Source organism: Neofelis nebulosa, chromosome 5 (genome assembly GCF_028018385.1).
Source record: "Neofelis nebulosa isolate mNeoNeb1 chromosome 5, mNeoNeb1.pri, whole genome shotgun sequence".
NCBI lineage: Eukaryota > Metazoa > Chordata > Mammalia > Carnivora > Felidae > Neofelis > Neofelis nebulosa.
In genome coordinates this window covers 51,331,570-51,353,708 of record NC_080786.1, presented here as the reverse complement: position 1 = coordinate 51,353,708, position 22,139 = coordinate 51,331,570, and positions in this window count along the sequence as shown.

The following is a 22,139-nucleotide window of genomic DNA, read 5'->3' as shown; positions in this document are numbered from 1 at the left end:
GGCCTTATCCTATACAAAGAGAGAAATGACAGGGGCATGGAAAAAGAAAAAATATAAATTGACCAGAGAAACCATATGGCTTAATCCAGAGAGAGAGAAAGGAAAATAAAGAAGGAGTTGTAGAACATGTATCAAGAGAATGGATTAAATATGTATGCTTAAGCAAACCAACAACCAGAGTAACCAGACTAGAGGAAGGAGATGAGAAGGAGAAAAGGAAGGAAGAATGCGTCTATATAATAAGAACTGTCCAAGAACTAAACCAGGCAATGCAGGAGTGCAGGTCTGGAAGAGGGGCCATCTGGTTCCTCAGGGTCAATCCTGCTCCAGTAGATAGGAAGTTACCAGGTGCGGAGGAGTGTGGTTTGACGTAGGTGGATCCTGCCTCTACTGTGGGCCCCGCTGTCTCATCCCTGAGGGCCCCTCCTTGGTGGTGGTGGGGAGAAAAATGGCGACAACCCAGTGTCTCCTCCACAGACCAAGTGTACCAAACCACTCTGTTTGAGCCGTCCTCACTGTGCTGAGGGCACAAATGAGGTGGTTGTCTTGCTAAAACTCCTATGCCCTAGTGCTTGGCTGGGATTCAAACTCTTGCTCCATGGGCCCCCAGTACTGGGGAAGCACCAGTTTGTGCTGCTAGATATGTGGTCTCTGGCTGGCGGATGCAGGCAGGCTTTGTCCTTTGAACAGTTATACCTTCTTCCCACAGCACTCCAGGGAGGGGACTGCTTTCTCCTACTGCAGACTGCACCCCTGACCTAGCCGCCGAGCCCAGGGCTGGTCCCCCTCCTCCCCAGGTGCATGATGCTGGCAGGAGAAAGTCAGGAGAAAGTCTCTCAGTTAGAGGCTGGATCTTTCTCTGTCCCTGTCTGAGGTTTTTCTCTCTTCCAAATACAGTCCTATGCTTCCCCAGCCTCTCTTTCTCTTCCCTTTGTCTCTCCGCAGAAGGGGATCCCTCCCCTCTGTTTGTTTTCTCTCTCCCAGTTTGCAATCATGCACCTATGGCCTGTCAGATTGTCCTGGTGGGTCCCTGGAAGCAACTCTTTGCCTCCTGGACTCTTGGGGTTCAAAGTCCTTTGGCTTCAACACTGCTTTGTTTGAGAGGATGGAACCTTGGATCCCCCTACTTCTCCACAATGTTGGCCCTTCTTCCTCTTCTGAGTCTTCTAATTTGTGGTAGATTCCCTCTAGTTAAATTTTATTTCATTTATTCTTGAGCTCTAAATGATCCTTTTTAAAATATTTTTTATCTCTTAGTTGAAGATCCTTTTTAAAATATTTTTTATCTCTTAGGCATATACTAGCTAATATTAGGCAACTCTGAGACTCTGAAGGTCTCAGAGTTCATCCACTCTTTTCTCAAGTCCAGTATCTTTATGACCATGACTCTGATCTCTTTATCAGACATATTACTTATCTCCATTTCCTTTCAATCTTTTTCTGTGATTTCTGTCTTATTCATTCATTTGGAAAATAACCTGTTCTCTAATTTTTTCTAACTCTGTTTCTATGTATTAGGTAGATTAGGTACATCTCTTGGTCTTAGAGTGACCTTGTGTAGAACTCTTGTGGTGCCCAGTAGTGCAATCCCCCTTGGTCATAAGAATCAGGCATCCTAGGAGTGTCTCCTGTGTGAATGGCATGCATCATCTTGTTGTGGCTGTGCTGTGTGATTCCTGTGGGTCTGCTAGTGGATGGGGTTGGTCTTCAGGCCAGATGGTTGCAATGACCAAAATCACATGCTGGGAGCACAATAGGCAAGGTTTGTTCCCTGTGCTGATGAGAAGCCTGACTGAATCCACTGCAGGATCTGTCTGGTGGCCCTGGCACTCAGCCTAGCTGTCTGTAATTAGCCTCTACAATAGCTACAGGTGTACTAATGGGCAGGGTTTCATCCCTTCACAGCCAACAAAGAAGCCCAGCTGTTGGAACTAAAGTATGCTAGTTTCTGCCTCAGGGAAGAAATTACTTTAGACTGGCACTGGTCCCAGCCAGATATACCTTCCAAGTGTGGCTTGGCAGGAGCTGCTTTGGAGGGATGCCTGCCAAAGTGAGGGGCTTGGGTGGAGTTGGTCTATAGGAGAATGCTGGGGTGGGGTACAGGGTGCTATCAAGGTAGATGCAGAGTGTTGGAACTGGTTATTTACATTAGAAACTACAGCCTTGCTCAGATGAAACACTCTTGGATACTCCCCACAAACAGTATTTAGTCTAAATTTCCCCTTGCCATGGTACTTCTTTATATGTTTTTTATGGATAAGCTCCCAGCAGGGACCCTCAGAAGTTGTGCTAATTCTTGTGAGTAAAAACAGATGAGATGAATACATCCTGATAGGGCTTACTTTATTGTGATATCAAGACAACTTCTAAAAACAACTTTGTCTTTCTCATATATTAGTGCTTTTGAAACCAATACACAACACTCCATCCTAGTGTCATTCAGATCCTTGGGAATTCATGTGGAGATTGAAGAGCAAGTTTCAACTGCTTCAACAGCTTCTCTAACCATTTGGTTTCTCCATTGACTAAAGTTTTCTGAGTAGATGGTGCTGACAGTGAAGGGAGAAGTGGAGAGGTTGAGCTTGGTGATGCCTGTAATGCAGTTAAGTCATCAGTTGCTATAAGGTGACCAAAATGGCAATCCATGGAGGAAAAAGAGGATGTCACAGACTCAAATTAAATTTGGAGCAGAAGGTAGTCCATTTTGGAACACTGGCACAACTGATTTTACAGAGGAATATCTGTAGCTTTACTGAGTATGCTTTCCAAAGTAAGCAATAGAAGAGTATGGCCAATAAGCAGCATGCTGCACTGACCTACTTAATAATAGAGTCGAAGATGCAAAGCAGTCATGCCTGCAAAACACAGTGTCCCATAAATTTGTAATTCTTTCTTGTTCTTGCCACTCAAGGGAAACAATAGTTGTTATGACAATTATTGACACTGTCCCAAGTATTATCATCCTACATTATACTAGCTAATATTAGGCATTCAATGTTGATAAAAGATGTTCTATATGCCTGAAATTTTTACAGATGCATCATATTATGGTCTTTAATTTGTTGTAATATACCTTTTCCTTTGGTCACCAAGTAGGGTTTTATTATGGCAGGTGCCATGATTTTCCCCATATTCTTATGTTTTTTAGTTAATACTTTTCCTATTTTAGATTCTGGGGTGATATTAATGCTAATTCCTATCTCTGTAGCTGCCTGCGATACTAATAGGAATTTTTTCATCCTTTCTATATCTATGGTGTAGCGATTGCCACCTTCCAGATCATTTTAGTCCAAGATTTCATATCTAGATTGTTAGTAAGCAACTTAAGCTTTTGCTTAAGCTATGATACCTTTCAGTTGATCCAGAGACAGTTGGGTTGTAGAGTAAGAGGAAGTTTCATATTATGCCTTGTTCCTTAGCCCATTCTTGATTAGCTTTTATGTGAAGTAGGTGCCCTGATCTGATATTTATGATGGTTGAACTACCAGAGCAGGGAATCCAGATTTCTAAGGCTCAGATGGTGGATTTTTTTATTATTTCTTCCACAAGGATAGAGTAATTGATGTGTATAAGATTGTTGATACACATAATTTATTCTCCGATATAGGCTAGCATTCCATGTAATCACTTTGTACAATTTGGAAGGGTTTGTTGTCTTTGAATGTATCTGGATGATTCATTAATGAAGAATCAATGAATGAATCCTCTAAGCTTCAAAATTGTGGCATTTACATCCCTTAATTTTAAATTAAAGGTATTTTGTGGATATATACATGTTTCTTTTCTCCAACAATGTTCTAGTGCCATGTTTGCCAGTATGACCTGTTTGGTGATGTGCCCATACGATGATCCTATCCATTGGCATATCTGTGTGTCCACATTTTATGTTCCATTGTCCTTATTTATGTATGATTATGTTTTGAATTGATTTCATCCTTATCCATGAATCATTGTTTTTTTTCATAAATTTAGGAATCTTTACCTCTTTAGTTTTCCTAGTGAGTTTGTCTACTTGGTTATTAAATTTGGTAACTTCATAGTTGTCCTTCTGATGTGCAGAGATGTGTGTAACCAATATGGAGATGTCATCCAGTGCTATTTTCTGCCATATGCCGTCATTACCCCATACGCTCTTACATCCTATTTCCCAGGTCCTGCCATGACCTGACCAGAGAGCTAGCTATTCATTTACCTACCATCCTTGGATCCAAAAATTATATACCTCGTGACTTTCCTTAACAGACTGTTCAATTGCCAATTTTATAGCTATTAGTTTAGCCATAAATTGATGGTGTGCTGATTCTCCCAAGCCTGATTCTATCCTGGTTTGTCCATTATTAGTCATTCCTCTACAGATTGACTGCCAGGATATTCTGTATGATGGTAAGAAAGCTGATCCATCTAAAATCACGCACTGTTGGGACACTTGGCTGGCTCAGTTGGTTGAGTGTCCAACTCCTGATTTTCAGCTAAGACCATGATCCCAGGGCCGTGGGATTGAGTTCTGCATTGGACTCCATGTGGAGCATGGAGCCTGCTTGAGATTCTCTGTCTCTCCTTATTGGAACATATGCACATTCATATTCCACCTCCCTCTCTCTCTCTACACACACACATATATATATAAATTTATATATGTATATAAATTTATATATATATAGTATATACTATACTATATATATACACACACACATATATATATATACATATACATATACATATACATATATATAAAGCAAATAAAAGCATGCACCATTGCTGTGGTCCCTATTACCTAACCACTTGAGCTTACTCCTCAAAATCCAGCAAGTCCACTATTGGCATTGCTGAGATTTTTTTTAGTTAATGCAGGTCAACTTTTAATCTGTGGCCCCACTCAGATATGTACCATTGTTATTTTATAGCTTTATAGTCAAGAGTACTTCCCATCTCTTTGTAGAGGTCTGCTTTATCTACTACAGAAGGGTTTTTTGGAGTTTAAGTGTAATTGGTTTATTTTCTTAGTGTGTATTTTCTAGGGCCTTGTAGAATGTTTAGGTGAGCCTTTCAATTGGTTGGTGTATGTTCTCAGACAATGGGAACTCCTTAGTGTAAAGCCCAGTTGGGTAAAACTTGGGAGTTCTGTGGTGTTTCGGTCCACAGTGATGCTGCTGCAAACTCTCCTGAGTACAGGCACTCTAATTTGTATTTAAAGTCCTCATTAGATGATGCCAATGTGTTGAACATTCTGACAGCATTTTTCAAATACAGGCTGTCTTGAGTCTCTAGCCATCTAAATTCTCTACTCATCCTATTTATTTCATGAATGTGTTTTAATATTATCACCAGAAGTGGTATGTGCTATACCAAATATCCAAACAGTCCTATCAGTTTCTGAGCTTCTTCTTTTGTGGTAGGAGTCAATTCACAATTTATATTGTTTTATGACTGGGTGTGGGATTTTTCATGCCTCCAGAGGACTAAATTTTGCCTAGCACTTTTACTGTAGTATGTGGACCTCACTTGGGTCAATTTCCCATTTTCTGAGTGTAAGGAATTAATTCTATTTTGACCCTAATGTGTTTTTTCTAGTTACCGCCATAAATAAGGATGTCATCAATATATAGGAAATACTGGGTTTTTGCGTGTGTTTTCATCAAAGGCCTGGATGTCTTGTGTTGGAACATTATAGGCTATTACTGGACTGCTAAGGTATCCTGGTGGTAGCCTAGCAAACTGATACCGCCTGCTTTGCCACATAAATGCAACCATGGGTTGGCTCTCCTCCTCGATTACAATAGCAAAGAACATGTCACATAAGGTCTGGATGTCACGGTGATATTGGTGACCTATCACCATGTCATAAAGTCTAGATCCAGTGGTGATACTGGTTATGATAGTCCCTATATCCCAGAGTGCTGCCTCAGTTTGGGGAGACTGAATTGTAAAAAGGTTTCTTAGTTCTGAGGGTAGCCAGTTGAGAAGATGTCTAGATCCCAATTTCAAGGCATCTTAGATGGAGTGAAAGCAGAAAGTCACAATCAAATGATCTTTCTGGTTTGCAGGTTAAATGTCTGTGGTGATCTTTGGCCACACAACAACCAGTAAAAAATTATCCATACCTACGCTGTTCTGGTGGTTTCTCTGGTCCCATCCAAGTCATTCATATTCACTTGCAATGTTTAAAAAGAATGGGAGATAATCAGAAATGTTACTTTGGAAAGATGTAACCAGATTTGAGATACTAAAATTAAGGATCTAGTCTAGTTTACAGGTAGAACAAAGTCAATTAATAGAACTAGAATCTAATATCTAAAAGTTCATAGTTTCAGTCAAAACATTTTTTCTCTCTACAATTACCCCCATTTCTATCAATTATAACCATTAAGACTAATTTGCAAATAAGGCTAGTTTCAATGAACTTAGCTTGATTATATATAAGTACAGTGAGAGTCATGATTAATCATATAGGATCTTTTATATCTGCTTTGGTGGAACTTTTCATAAAACATCTCAGGTTGAATTTTTAACAGGGTCTTGAGGCTAAGAAATAAAGCAAAATACTTGCCATCATGCTTTGCCTGCAATACCTATGGATTTAGGTTACTTCCTTTTTTAACAGGGTCCCCAAAATATCCTGAGGTTCCTGCACCTGCCTGGAAGTGGCCCTCTTTACTTACCTGGTAAGAATGCTGAAAACCTGTAAGCAAGTATCACACTATTTCCAAGGTACTTTATTGGCTCCATAAAGTCAGTATTAGTTGCTTAAAGCTGTCTAGTTATATCTGAGCCTATGCAGATCTCTCTTAAATATGACATTCCAGTCAAAACCTTAGTAATAAAACCAGTGTTCCCAACTGTCCTGTTATAAGGAAGACAGATTCTTATGGCAATATATTTGTATATGTTCAATAAGTATATAAGAATACTGAGAGTTTCCAAATTCTGGGGTGATCAGGTAGGCAGAGCTCACAAAGGTATAAATTACTATATTGCCGAGGAAAGGTTTTCCTATATCTGGAAAAAAAGATGAAAAAACAGTAGTATTTCGGGGCATCTGAGTGGCTCCGTCAGTTAAGGGTCCATCTCTTTGTTTCGGCTCAGGTCATGATCTCAAAGTTTATGAGTTCAAGCCTCACATCAGGCCTGCACTGACAGTGGGGAATCTGCTTGGGATTCTCTCTTTCCTCTTTCTCTGTTCCTACCCCACTTGCATTCTCTCTCAAACTTAAAATTTTTTTTTACAAAGCAGTATTTCAAAAAATAAAAATCCTAAAAATTTTCAGTTTATTCACTCCCATTCATAATTAATTTCTCTTTTTGTTTTATTTGAGAGAGAGGGAGAGAGAGAATCTCAAGCAGGCTCTGCACTGACAGACACAGGGCTCCATGAGATCATGACCTGAGCTGAAACCAAGAGTCAGTGCTTAACCAACTGAAGCACCCAAACACCCCTGTAATTAATTTCCCTTGATCTTGACCTTCTGTTACTTTTGTGAAGCCATCAGTTTCTCCAACAGAGCTGTGTAAATTCTTACTCAGTTCAACGGTATGATCTTAAGTTATAAGAGACCGATATTCTAGGTATTTATCAGTCTTTTTCCTGAATCTCCTTGAAGATGAAGCACTATTGCAAAAGCATCAAAGTAAAACAATAACTGCAAATGACTTAAAAATGGTAATGGTTAATGATTTGACTAGAATTCATTACAATGCAGGGGCACTGGGTGGCTCAGTGGGTCAGGCATCCAACTCTTGATTTCAGCTCAGGTCATGATTTCACGGTTTGTGACTTTGAGCCCTCAATTGAGCTCTGCACTGTCAGTGCAGAGCCTGCTTGGGATTCTCCGTCTCTCCCTTTCTCTCTGCCCCTCTGCCCTCTCTCAAAAAGAATTAAAAAAAATCGTTACAATGCAATTGACAAGGAGATTTAATCATCACAGAAATAACCAATACTTCAAGATAATAACTAGAATTACAAGTGATAACATAATCAATTTCTAGGAGTCTCACACAATTTCTAGAACAATTATATTTATGGAAATATAATCTAAGAAGGTTTAGCATCACTTACTTGACAATGATTCCCATGCAATTTAACATACCAAATAAACATAATTAACATCTCTTTATTTATTCTCAAGTTAGCTAACATACAGTGTAGTCTTGGCTTCAGGAGTAGAATCCAGTGATCTGTTACATATAACACACAGAGCTCATCCCAAGTGCCCTCCTTAATGCCCATCACCCAACCCCTATCAACTGTTTGTTCTCTGTATTTAAAAGTCTTATGGTTTGCCTCTCTGTTTTTATTTTTCCTACCCTTCCCCTATGATCGTTTAAGTTTCTCCAATTCCACATATGAGTGACATCATAAGATATCTTTCTCTGAATTATTCTGCTTAGAATAATACTCTCCAGTTTCATCCATGTTGTTGTAAATGTCAAGATTTCATTCTTTTTGATGGCTGAGTAGTAGTCCATTGTAATACAATTCCATTGTGTATACACACACACACACACACACACACACACACACACACACACTTCTTTAATCCATTTATCAGTTGATGGACATTTGGGCTCTTTCCAGAATTTGGCTATTGTTGATAGCACTGCTATCAACATTAGGGGGCATGTGTCCCTTCGGGTCAGCATTCCTGTATTCTCTGGATAAATTCCTAATGGTGCAATTGTTGGATGGTAGGGTATTTGTAATTTTAATTTTTTGAGGAACCTCCACACTATTTACTGGAGTGGCTGCACCAGTTTGCAGGCCACCAAAAGTGCAAGAGGGCTCCCCTTTTTCCACATCCTTGCCAACATCTGTTGTTTCCTGAGTTGTTAATCTTAGGTATTCTGACCAGTATGAGGTGGTATCTCAGTGTCTTTTTGATTTGTATTTCCCTGATGATGAGCATTGTTGAGCATCTTTTCATGTGTCTTGGAAAAGTGTCCATTCGTGTTCTGCCTTTCTCTTCACTGGATTGTTTGTTCTTTGGATGTTGAGTTTGGTAAGTTTTTTATAGATTTTGGATACTCACCCTTTATCCAATATATCATTTGCAAATATCTTCTCCCATTCCATTGGTTGCCTTTCAGTTTTGTTTCTTTTGCTGTGTAGAAGCTTTTTATCTTGATGACGTCTCAATAGTTTATTTTTGCTTTTATTTCCCTTGCCTTCAGAGACATGTCAAGTAAGAAGTTGCTGCAGCCAAGGTCAAAGAGGTTGCTGCCTTTAACATCTCTCTCTTATGAGAAGAACAAACCCTTGAAATCTTCCAGAGATCTTCTGGGAAGTTTCAAATTCAAGAAGACTTCATTTTAGAATTGGGGAGTTCTGTCAAAAAAAAAACTAAAAAAGTTCAGACTTCTCATTAAACAGAGTAACATATCATACAATAATTATCCATTTTATCTAAAGTGGCAGTTAAAGACTTCATAGGCAAATAAAATTAAACACTCTTTTTTCTAAGTAATCAAAGACTTGATGGAGACAAAACATGGAACCTTTACTTTTCTAGGTACATTGCATTAAAAGTAAAAAAATTGTTTACAATTAAAAGGACATTTTCTTAGATTATTATGATTTTAACAGAGACAAAAAACAAATTTTAGGGGCGCCTGGGTGGCGCAGTCGGTTAAGCGTCCGACTTCAGCCAGGTCACGATCTCGCGGTCCATGAGTTCGAGCCCCGCGTCAGGCTCTGGGCTGATGGCTCGGAGCCTGGAGCCTGTTTCCGATTCTGTGTCTCCCTCTCTCTCTGCCCCTCCCCCGTTCATGCTCTGTCTCTCTCTGTCCCAAAAATAAAAAAAAATAAAAAAAAAAAAAAAACCTTGAAAAAAAGAAAAAAAAAAAAAAACAAATTTTAATTTGTACCAGCTTTTTATATTAAAACTCATTTTTCAAATAAATCATTTTAATCTTAGCCAGCATGATCATACATTAAAATCATTTTAAAGATTCCTTGTTCACAATCTTTTAAGACTTTTTAAAGAGGAAAAAATCTGAATGTGAAAAAAAAAATAGTCTCACTTTAGGACAAAAATTTTTGATAAAGAAGCTATAAGAAATGGAGGAGAAAAACACATGTTCTACTTTTCTTGCATATGGAGATGTTTCCCTATTATTTTTAGTAGTTCTAATGACATATTAGAAGCTTTAACCCTTAGGCATCCAAATCGGCCAGGAGGAGGTCAAATTTTCACTCTTCGCAGATGACATGATACTCTATATGGAAAACCCAAAAGATTCCACAAAAAAAAACTGCTAGAACTGACCCATGAATTCAGCAAAGTGGCAGGATCTAAAATCAATGCACAGAAATCAGTTGCATTCCTACACACCAAAAATGAAGCAACAGAAAGAGAAATCAAGGAATCGATCCCATTTACAACTGCACCAAAAACCATAAAATACCTAGGAATAAATCTAACCAGAGGTGAAAAATTTATACACTGAAAACTATAGAAAGCTGATGAAAGAAATTGAAGGAGACACAAAAAAATGGGAAAAGATTCCATGCTCCTGGATAGGAAGAAGAAATATTGTTAAAATGTCAACACTACCCAAAGCAATCTATACATTCAATGCAATCCCTGTCAAAGTAACACCAGCATTCTTCACAGAGCTAGAGCTAACAATCCTAAAGTTTGTACAGAACCAGAAAAGACCTGGAGTAGCGAAAGCAATCTTGAAAAAGAAAACCAAAGCAGGAGGCATCACAATCCCAGACTTCAAGCTATACTACAAAGCTGTAATCATCAAGACAGTATGGTACTGGCACAAAAACAGACACTCAGATCAATGGAACAGAATAGAGAACCCAGAAATGGACCCACAAATGTATGGCCAACTAAAGACAGTCTCTTCAGCAAATGGTGCTGGGAAAACTGGACAGTGACATGCAGAAAAATAAACCTGGACCACTTTCTTACACCATACACAAAAATAAACTCAAAATGGATGAAAGACCTCAATGTAAGACAGGAAGCCATCAAAATCCTTGAAGAGAAAGCAGGCAAAAACCTCTTTGACCTTGGCCACAGTAACTTCTTACTCAACACAAAAGCAAAAATGAACTATTGGGACCTCATCAAAATAAAAAGCTTCTACACAGCAAAAGAAACCATCAGAAAAACTAAAAGGCAACCGACAGAATGGGAGAAGATATTTGCAAATGACATATCAGATAAATAGTATCCAAAATCTACAAAGAACTTCTCAAACTCAATACCGAAAAAACAAATAATCCAGTGAAGAAATGGGCAAAAGACATAAATAGACACTTGTCCAAAGAAGACATCCAGATGGCCAACCAACACATGAAAAGATGCTCAACATCACTTACCATCAGGGAAATACAAATCAAAACCACCATGAGATACCACTTCACACCTGTCAGAATGGCTAACATTAACAACTCAGGCAACAACAGATGTTGGCGAGGATGCAGAGAAATAGGATCTCTCTTGCGCTGCTGGTGAGAATGCAAACTGGGCAGCTACTCTGGAAAACAGTATGGAGGTTCCTCAAAAAATTAAAAATAGAACTACCCTATGACCCAGCAATTACACTACTAGGTATTTACCCAAGGGATACAGGTATGCTGTTTTGAAGGGACACATGCACCCCAATGTTTACAGCAGCACTATCAACAATAGTCAAAGTATGGAAAGAGCCCAAAGGTCCATCGATGGATGAATGGATAAAGAACACACACATGCACTGGAGTATTACTCGGCAATCAAAAAGAATGAAATCTTGCCATTTGCAACTATGTGGTTGGAACTAGAGGGTATTATGCTAAGTGAAATTAGAAACAAATATCATATGACTTCACTCATATGAGAACTTTAAGATACAAAACAGATGAACATAAGGGAAGCAAAAATAATATAAAAACAGGGAGGGGGACAAAACATAAGACTCTTAAATATGGAGAACAAACAGAGGGTTGCTGGAGAGGTTGAGGGAGCAGGGGATGGGCTAAATGGGTGAGGGGCACTAAAGAATCTACTCCTGAAATCATTGTTGCACTCTATTGCTAACTTGAATGTGAATTTAAAAAAATAAAAATTAAAAAAGTCTTTTACCCTTAGAAACTTTATAGTGAAAAATACTAAGCAATTATGAATTGTTACATTTACTTAATTTGCCAATCTAAAAATGCACTATGAAGGTATTTATAAATTTCTTGAAATATGTGCTTATTCATAACAATCTTTCAAAAAGCACAAAACACTGTTTACTAAGAGACTCAAGTTTTAGTTCCTCTGTGATAGGAAAGCCAAAATAATAAACCTATAGTCACTAATTAATGTTTTATTCTTTACTTATTGGGAAATAAGTTAAATTCAATGATATCTACATTAACTCATTTAGCAAAACTTAAAGGTTTCAGGGTACCAAAAGACTTGGAGAAACTATTTTAAATAGTTGATCTATAAACTTTTATGTTTTCTTTTTTTAAGTAGGCTTCACATCCAGTGCGGAGCAGAGTGCAAGGTATTAACTCACAACCCTGACATCAAGACCTGAGCTGAGTTCAAGAGGCAGATGCTTAACTGATTGTAGGTAAAGGGTGCCTGAGTGGCTCAAACCTTTTTTCTTCAACTTACTTGCTCTTTTTATTTTTTAAGTTTATTTTTGAGAGACAGCACATACAAGTGGGGGAGGGGCAGAGAGCGGGGAACAGAGGATCCTAAGTGGGCTCTGTACTGACAGCAGCAGGCCCTATGTGGGGCTCAAACCATGAGACCATGACCTGAGCTAAAGTTGCATGCTCAACTGACTGACCCACCAAAGTGCCCACAATTTACTTAACTCTTAACAATTGTATTTAGATTACTCATAAAAACTTCATGAGATATCAAACTCAGCTACTCTCCCTGTTGAAAATTCTGTAACCTAATCAGACTGCCAGGGAAGATGTCAGAATAGGAGGATCCTAGGCTTACTTTGTTCCATAGATACATTGTCTTATGAATCTCCCCCTCCAACAAGCCACACTGGGCAGAAGTTCCTCCAAAATGGCTCCAAGTCTCTTCTCATAAGCAGACAAGTACAAACCTTGTTTATGTTATGCATCCCACCCTTGTGTTCTCCTGCAGACTATCCCATCCAACCCACCCTACTTGGCAGGAGTCCATCCAAAGCGGCACCACAAGCATGGTATTCTGTAAGCAGCACTGACAGTGGCCAGCACCACTCAAAGTGACTCCTGCCCTGGGGAAGGTGGAAAATAATCACACACACTAGTTTGCAGGCCAACCAGTGGGCTTGGGGCAGACAGCTGGTCTGACTGTAGGTCCCACCCACCAACAAAAGCCTTTCAGGAGACAATGCTGGGAGTGTACCCTGTAGTTCAGTGCAACCACAATTCTGGAAAATGAGCTGAGGGCATGCATCTTGACTGACCCAACTCAAGCCCATGGTGGCTCTCAGACTGGGCCCTTAAACAGCACAGGTACCAAACCCTACCCCTAACAGGCAAAGAGTCATTGCAGACAACTAGGCTAAAGTCAAACACAACTTAACCACAACAGTAGGATGCACACAACACACACAGCAGAAAACCCAAAGTGCCAGCTTCTGCTGCATAGACCTCACATTGCAGGGCACTGTAGGGCCTCTTGTTCATAAGCCCACCAATTTCAAAAGCAGGAGACCTAGCTGAATTTCCTAACACAGACACAGAAAGTTAGACAAAATGAGAGGAATAGGTCTCAAATGAAAGAACAGGACAAATACACAGCAAGAGAGCTAAACAAAATGGAAATAAGCAATATGCCAGATAGAGAACTCTAAGTAATGGTCATAAAGGTACTCACTGGGCTCGAGAAATGAGTGGAGGATCTCAGCAAGTTCCTCAACAAAGAGAAAATATTAAGAAGAACCAACCAGAGATGAACTCAATAACTGAAAAATACACTACATGGAATAAAGGACTAGAGGAAGTAGAAGAATGGATGAGTGACCTGGAGAACAGAGTAATGGAAAGCAACCAAATAGAACAGAAGAAAAAAAGAGTATTAGAAAATGAGAATAGGTTAAGGGAGCACAGTGACCCCACCAAGTATAATAACATTCACATTATAGGGATCCCAGAAGAAGAGAGAAAAAAGGGGGCAGAAAATTTAATAAATAATAGCTGAAAACTTCCCTAATCTGCAGTAGGAAACAGAAATCCTGATCCAAGAGGCACAGAGAGCCCCAACAAAATCAACCTAAGGTGCTCCACACCAAGACACAGAATAGTTAAAATGACATTTTAAAAAAAGTGATGAATTTTAAAAATAGCCAGAGAAAACAGTTACATACAAGGGGAATCTCATATAAGGCTATCAGCTGAGTTTGGGCACGATATATTCAAAGTGCTAAAAGGAGAAAAATCTGCAGCCAATAATACTCTCTATCCAGCAAGGCTATCATTCAGAATAGAAGGAGAGAGAAGGAGTTTTCCAGACAAAAATAGATAAGACATTCATGACCACTAATCCATTTCTAAAAGAAATGTTAAAGGCTTTCTCTGAGTGGGAAGGAAAGCCCATAAGCAGGAATAATAAAAGTAGGAAAGGGAACACTTTCATAGGTACATATAAACATTATAAAAACAGTATATTAATCCCTTATAAAACCAGTATGGAGGTTAAAGTACAACAGCAGGAATATTAGGCCACAAATTCAAAAATATTAAAATCAATATATCTATGAAAATTGGTTAAGGTATTCACAAAATAAAGATGTAAAGTATAACACCATATACCTAAAATGTGGGGTGGGGGAAATAAAATATTAGTGCTTTTAGAACGGGTTCAAGCTTTACCAACAATCAACTTAATACAGACTGCCATATGCATAGGATATTATATATAAACCTAATGGTAACCACAAATCAAACCACAAACCTAACGGTAACCTGACATAAATATGCAAAAAAAAACACAAAAAACACCAAAAACAAAAAGGAATCCAAGCATATCACTAAAGAAAGCCATCAAACCACAAGAGAGTAAGAAAGGAACAAAGAACTACAAATGTGACCATAAAGCAAGTAATAAAATGGCAATAAATACATACTTACCAGTAATTACTTTGAATGAAAATGGACTGAACTACCTAATCAAAAGAATAGGGTGCCTAACTGGATAAAATTGCAAAACCCATCAATATTCTGCCTATAAGAGACCTAAAGACACATGCAGATTTAAAGGGAAGAGATGGAAAAACATTTATCATGCAAATGGAAGTGAAAAGAAAGCTGGTTAACAATATATTGGACAAAACAGACTTTAAAACAGACTGTAACAAGAGATAAAGATGGACACTATATAATCATAAAGGGAACAATTTAACAATAAGGTATAATAATTGTAAACATTTATGCACCCAACATGAAAGAACCCAAATAACATAAATAAGTTAATAAACATAATAGAAGAAAACAACAATACTAGTGAACTGAAATTTTAACATCCCACTTACATCCATAGATCACCTAGAAAGAAAATCAACAAGGAAACAGTGACTTTGAATGACCAACTGGACCAGATGGATTTAATAGATATATTCAGACACAGCAAAAATACACATGCTTTTCAAGTACACATGGAACATTCTCCAGAATAGATCACATTAGGCCACAAATTCAAAAAGACTGAAATCATAACATGCATCTTTTCTGACTACAACACTATGAAACTAGAAATCAACCACAAGAAAAAAGTCTAGAACACAAATACATGGAGATTAAATAACATTCTATCAAACAACAAATGGGTCAAAGAAGAAATCAAAGAAATTTAATAATACATACATACAAATGATCAGGAAAATACAATGGCCCCAAATCTTTGGGATGTAGCAAAAGGTATTCTAGGACAGAAATTTATAGCAATATAGGCCTACATCAGGAAACAAGAAAAATCTCAAACAATCTAACTTTACACCTAAAGAAGCTAGAAAAAGAGGAGCAAAGCCCCAAACTAGCAGAAGGAAGGAAATACTAAATATTAGAGGAGAAATAAATGAAATAGAGATTTAAAAAATCAGAACAGATTAATGAAAACAAAACCTACTTCTTTGAAAAGATCAATAAAATTGATAAACCTTTAGCCAGACCCATAAAAAAAAAAAGAGGACTCGAAATCAGAAATGAAAGAGGAAGGGCTCCTGTGTGGCTCAGTCGGTTAAGCATCTGACTTTGGCTCAGGTCATGATCTCAAGGTTCATGGGTTCCAGCCCCACGTTGGGCTCTGTGCTGAGAGCTCAGAGCCTGGAGCCTGCTTCAGATTCTATGTCTCCCTCTCTCTCTCTGTCCATCCTCCACTCATGCTCTGCCTCTCTCTCTCAAAAATAAATAAACATTAAAAAAAAAAATTTTTTGGGGCGCCTGGGTGGCGCAGTCGGTTAAGCGTCCGACTTCAGCCAGGTCACGATCTCGCGGTCCGTGAGTTCGAGCCCCGCGTCAGGCTCTGAGCTGATGGCTCGGAGCCTGGAGCCTGTTTCCTGTTTCCGATTCTGTGTCTCCCTCTCTCTCTGCCCCTCCCCCGTTCATGCTCTGTCTCTCTCTGTCCCAAAAATAAATAAAAAATGTTAAAAAAAAAAAAAAAAAAAAAAAAATTTTTAATACAAGGATAAAGAGAAAATTCTGAAAGCAGCTAGGGATAAACATGGTCTAACATATAAAGGGAGACCTGTAAGACTAGTGATGGATCTATCTACTGAAACTTGGCAGGCCAGAAAGGAATGGCAGGAAATCTTCAATGTGATGAACAGAAAAAAATATGCAGCCGAGAATCCTTTATCCAGCAAGTCTGTCATTTAGAATAGAAAGAGAGATAAAGATCTTCCCAAACAAACAAAAACTGAAGGAATTCATCACCACTAAACCAGCCCTACAAGAGATCCTAAGGGGAATCCTGTGAGACAAAGTACCAGAGACATCACTACAAGCATGAAACCTACAAAAATCACAATGACTCTAAACCCGTATCTTTCTATAATAACACTGAATGTAAATGGACTAAATGCTCCAACCAAAAGACATGGGGTATCAGAATGGATAAAAAAACAAGATCCATCTATTTGCTGTCCACAAGAGACTCATTTTAGACCTGAGGACACCTTCAGATTGAAAATGAGGGGATGGAGAACTATCTATCATGCTACTGGAAGTCAAAAGAAAGCTGGAGTAGCCATACTTATATCAGACAAACTAGACTTTAAAGGCTGAACAAGAGATGAAGAAGGGCATTATATAATAATTACAGGATCTATCCATCAGGAAGAGCTAACAATTATAAATGTCTATGTGCCGAATACAGGAGCCCCCAAATATATAAAACAATCACAAACATAAGCAGCCTTATTGATAAGAATGTGGTAATTGCAGGGGACTTTAATATTCCACTTACAACAATGGATAGGTGATCTAGCCACAGGATCAATAAAGAAACAAGGGCCCTGAATGATACATTGGATCAGATGGACTTGACAGATATATTTAGAACTCTGCATCCCAAAGCAACAGAATATACTTTCTTCTTGAGTGCACATGGAACCTTCAAGATAGATCACATACTGGGTCACAAAACAGCCCTTCATAAGTATACAAGAATTGAGATCATACCATGCATACTTTCAGACCACAATGCTATGAAGCTTGAAATCAACCACAGGAAAAAGTCTGGAAAACCTCCAAAAGCATGGAGGTTAAAGAACACCCAACTAAAGAATGAATAGGTCAACCAGGCAATTAGAGAAGAAATTTAAAAATATATGGAAACAAATGAAAATGAAAATACAACAACCCAAATGTTTTGGGATGCAGCAAAGGCAGTCCTGAGAGGAAAATACATTGCAATCCAGGCCTATCTCAAGAAACAAGAAAAGTCCCAAATACAAAATCTAACAGCACACCTAAAGGAAATAGAAGCAGAACAGCAAAGACACCCTGAACCCAGCAGAAGAAGAGAAATAATAAAGATCAGAGCAGAAATAAACAATGTAGAATCTAAAAAAACTGTAGAGCAGATCAATGAAACCAAGAGTTGGTTTTTTGAAAAAATAAACGAAATTGATAAGCCTCTAGCCAGGCTTCTCAAAAAGAAAAGGGAGATGACCCAAATAGATAAAATCATGAATGAAAATCGAATTATTACAACCAATCCCTCAGAAATACAAGCAATTATCAGGGAATACTATGAAAAATTATATGCCAACAAACTGGACAACCTGGAAGAAATGGACAAATTCCTAAACACCCACACACTTCCAAAACTCAAACAGGAAGAAATCAAAAGCTTGAACAGACCCATAACCCACGAAGAAATTGAATCAGTTATCAAAAATCTCCCAACAAGTAAGAGTCCAGGACAAGATGGCTTCCCTGGGGAATTCTACCAGACATTTAAAGCAGAGATAATACCTATCCTTCTCAAGCTGCTCCAAAAAATAGAAAGGGAAGGAAAACGTCCAGACTCATTCTATGAAGCCAGCATTACTTTGATTCCTAAACCAGACAGAGACCCAGTAAAAAAAGAGAGAACTACAGGCCAATATCCCTGATGAATATGGATGCGAAAATTCTCAATAAGATACTAGCAAATCGAATTCAACAGCATATAAAAAGAATTATTCACCATGATCAAGTGGGATTCATTCCTGGGCTGCAGGGCTGGTTCAATATTAGCAAATCAATCAATGTGATATATCACATTAATAAAAGAAAAGATAAGAACCATATGATCCTGTCAATTGATGCAGAAAAAAGCATTTGACAAAATTCAGCATCATTTCTTAATAAAAACCCTCGAGAAAGTCAGGATAGAAGGAACATACTTAAACATCATAAAAGCCATATATGAAAAGCCCACAGCTAATATCATCCTCAGTGGGGAAAAACTGAGAACTTTCTCCATGAGATAAGGAACACGACAGGGATGCCCACTCTCACCACTGTTGTTTAACATAGTGTTGGAAGTGCTAGCATCAGCAATCAGACAACAAAAGGAAATCAAAGGCATCAAAATTGGCAAAGATGAAGTTAAGCTTTCACTTTTTGCAGATGACATGATATTATACATGGAAAATCCTACAGACTCCACCAAAAGTCTTCTAGAACTGATACATGAATTCAGCAAAGTTGCAGGATACAAAATCAATGTACAGAAATCAGTTGCATTCTTATACACTAATAATGAAGCAACAGAAAGACAAATAAAGAAACTGATCCCATTCACAATTGCACCAAGAAGCATAAAATACCTAGGAATAAATCTAACCAAAGATGTAAAAGATCTGGGGGCGCCTGGGTGGCGCAGTCGGTTAAGCGTCCGACTTCAGCCAGGTCACGATCTCGCGGTCCGTGAGTTCGAGCCCCGCGTCAGGCTCTGGGCTGATGGCTCGGAGCCTGGAGCCTGTTTCCGATTCTGTGTCTCCCTCTCTCTCTGCCCCTCCCCCGTTCATGCTCTGTCTCTCTCTGTCCCAAAAATAAATAAAAAACGTTGAAAAAAAAATTAAAAAAAAAAAAAAGATGTAAAAGATCTGTATGCTGAAAACTATAGAAAGCTTATGAAGGAAATTGAAGAAGATATAAAGAAATGAAAAACATTCCGTGCTCATGAATTGGAAGAATAAATACTGTTAAAATGCCAATACTACCCAAAGCTATCTACACATTCAATGCAATCCCAATCAAAATTGCACCAGCATTCTTCTTGAAGCTAGAACAAGGAATCCTAAAATTTGTATGGAACCACAAAAGGCCCCAAATAGCCAAAGTAATTTTGAAGAAGAAGACAAAAGCAGGAGGCATCACAATCCCAGACTTTAGCCTCTATGACAAAGCTGTAATCATCAAGACAGCATGGTATTGGCACAAAAACAGACACATAGACCAATGGAATAGAACAGAAACCCCAACACTGGACCCACAAATGTATGGCCAACTAATCTTTGACAAAGCAGGAAAGAGTATCCAATGGAAAAAAAGACAGTCTCTTTAACAAATGGTGCTGGGAGAACTGGACAACAACATGAAGAATGAAACTAGACCACTTTCTTACACCATACACAAAAATAAACTAAAAATGGATAAAGGACCTGGATGTGAGACAGGAAACCATCAAAACCCTAGAGGAGAAAGCAGGAAAAAACCTCTCTGACCTCAGCCACAGCAATTTCTTACTTGACACATCTCCAAAGGCAAGGGAATTAAAAGCAAAGAACTACTGGGACCTCATGAAGATAAAAAAAACTTCTGCACAGCAGAGGAAACAATCAACAAAACTAAAAGGCAACCAACGGAATGGGAAAAGATATTTGCAAATGACATATCAGACAAAGGGCTAGTATCCAAAATCTATAAAGAGCTCACCAAACTCCACACCCAAAAAACAAATAATCCAGTGGAGAAATGGGCAGAAAACATGAATAGACACTTGTCTAAAGAAGACATCCAGATGGCCAACAGGCACATGAAAAGATGCTCAATGTCGCTCCTCATCAGGGAAATACAAATCAGGACCACCCTCATATATCACCTCACGCCAGTTAGAGTGGCTAAGATGAACAAATCAGGAGACTACAGATGCTGGAAAGGATGTGGAGAAACGGGAACCCTCTTGCACTGCTGGTGGGAATGCAGACTGTGCAGCCACTCTGGAAAACAGTGTGGAGCTTCCTCAAAAAATTAAAAATAGATCTACCCTGTGACCCAGAAATAGCACTGCTAGGAATTTACCCAAGGGATACAGGAGTGCTGATGCATAGGGGCACTTGTACCCCAATGTTTATAGCAGCACTTTCAACAATAGCCAAATTATGGAAAGAGCCTAAATGTCATATCCATCAACTGACGAATGGATAAAGAAATTGTGATTTATATACACAATGGAATACTAGGTGGCAATAAGAAAGAATGAAATATGGCCTTTTGTAGCAACGTGGATAGAACTGGAGAGTGTTATGCTAAGTGAAATAAGTTATACAGAGAAAGACATACCATATGTTTTCACTCTTATGTGGATCCTGAGAAACTTAACAGAAGTCCATGGGGGAGGGGAAGAAACAAAAAAAGAGGTTAGAGAGGGAGAGAGCCAGAGCATAAGAGATTCTTAAAACTGAGGACAAACTGAGGGTTAATGAAGGGTGGGAGGGAGGGGAGGGTGGGTGATGGGTATTGAGGAGGCCACCTTTTGGGATAAGCACTGGGTGTTGTATGGAAACCAATTTGACAATAAATTTCATATTTAAAAAAAATTTTTTTAAAGAAATGAAAGAGGAAAAATAACAATGCCACAGAAATACAAAGGATTATAAGAGAATGTTATGGAAAATGATATAGCCACAAATTGGACATCCTAGAAGAAATGAATGAATTCCTAGAAGCATATACTCTCCCTTAACTGAATCAGGAATAAACAGAACATATGAACACACTGATTACTAGCAATGAAATTGGAATCAGTAATTCAAAAACACCCAATAAACAAAAATCCAGGATGAGATGGCTTCACAGGTTGATTCTACCAAACATTTAAAGAAGAATTAATAGCTATTCTTCTCAAACTCTTCCAAAAACAGAAAAGGAAGGGAAAGTTTCCAAATTCATTCTGAGGCCAGTATTACTCTGATATCAAAACCAGATAAAGATACTACAAAAAGCAAAAAAGCAAAAACAAAAGCCTACAGGCTAATATCTCTGATGAACATATATGGGAAATCCTCAACAAAATAGTAGCAAAAAAAATCCAACAATATATTTAAAAAATCATTCACCATGATCAAATGGAATTTATTCCTGGAATGCAAGGCAGTTCAATATTTGCAAATCAATGTGTATATGACATTAACAAGAGGAAGGATAAAAACCATATGATCATTTCAATAGATGCAGAAAAAGCATTTGACAAAGTACAATATTCATTCATGATAAAAAAAAAACTTTCAACAAAGTAGGTTTAGAGTGAACATACCTCAAAATAATAAAGGCCATATATTAAAAACCCACAGTGAGGGGGCGCCTGGGTGGCTCAGTCGGTTAAGCGGCCGACTTCGGCTCAGGTCATGATCTCACGGTCTGTGAGTTCAAGCCCCGCGTCGGGCTCTGTGCTGACAGCTCAGAGCCTGGAGCCTGCTTCGGATTCTGTGTCTCC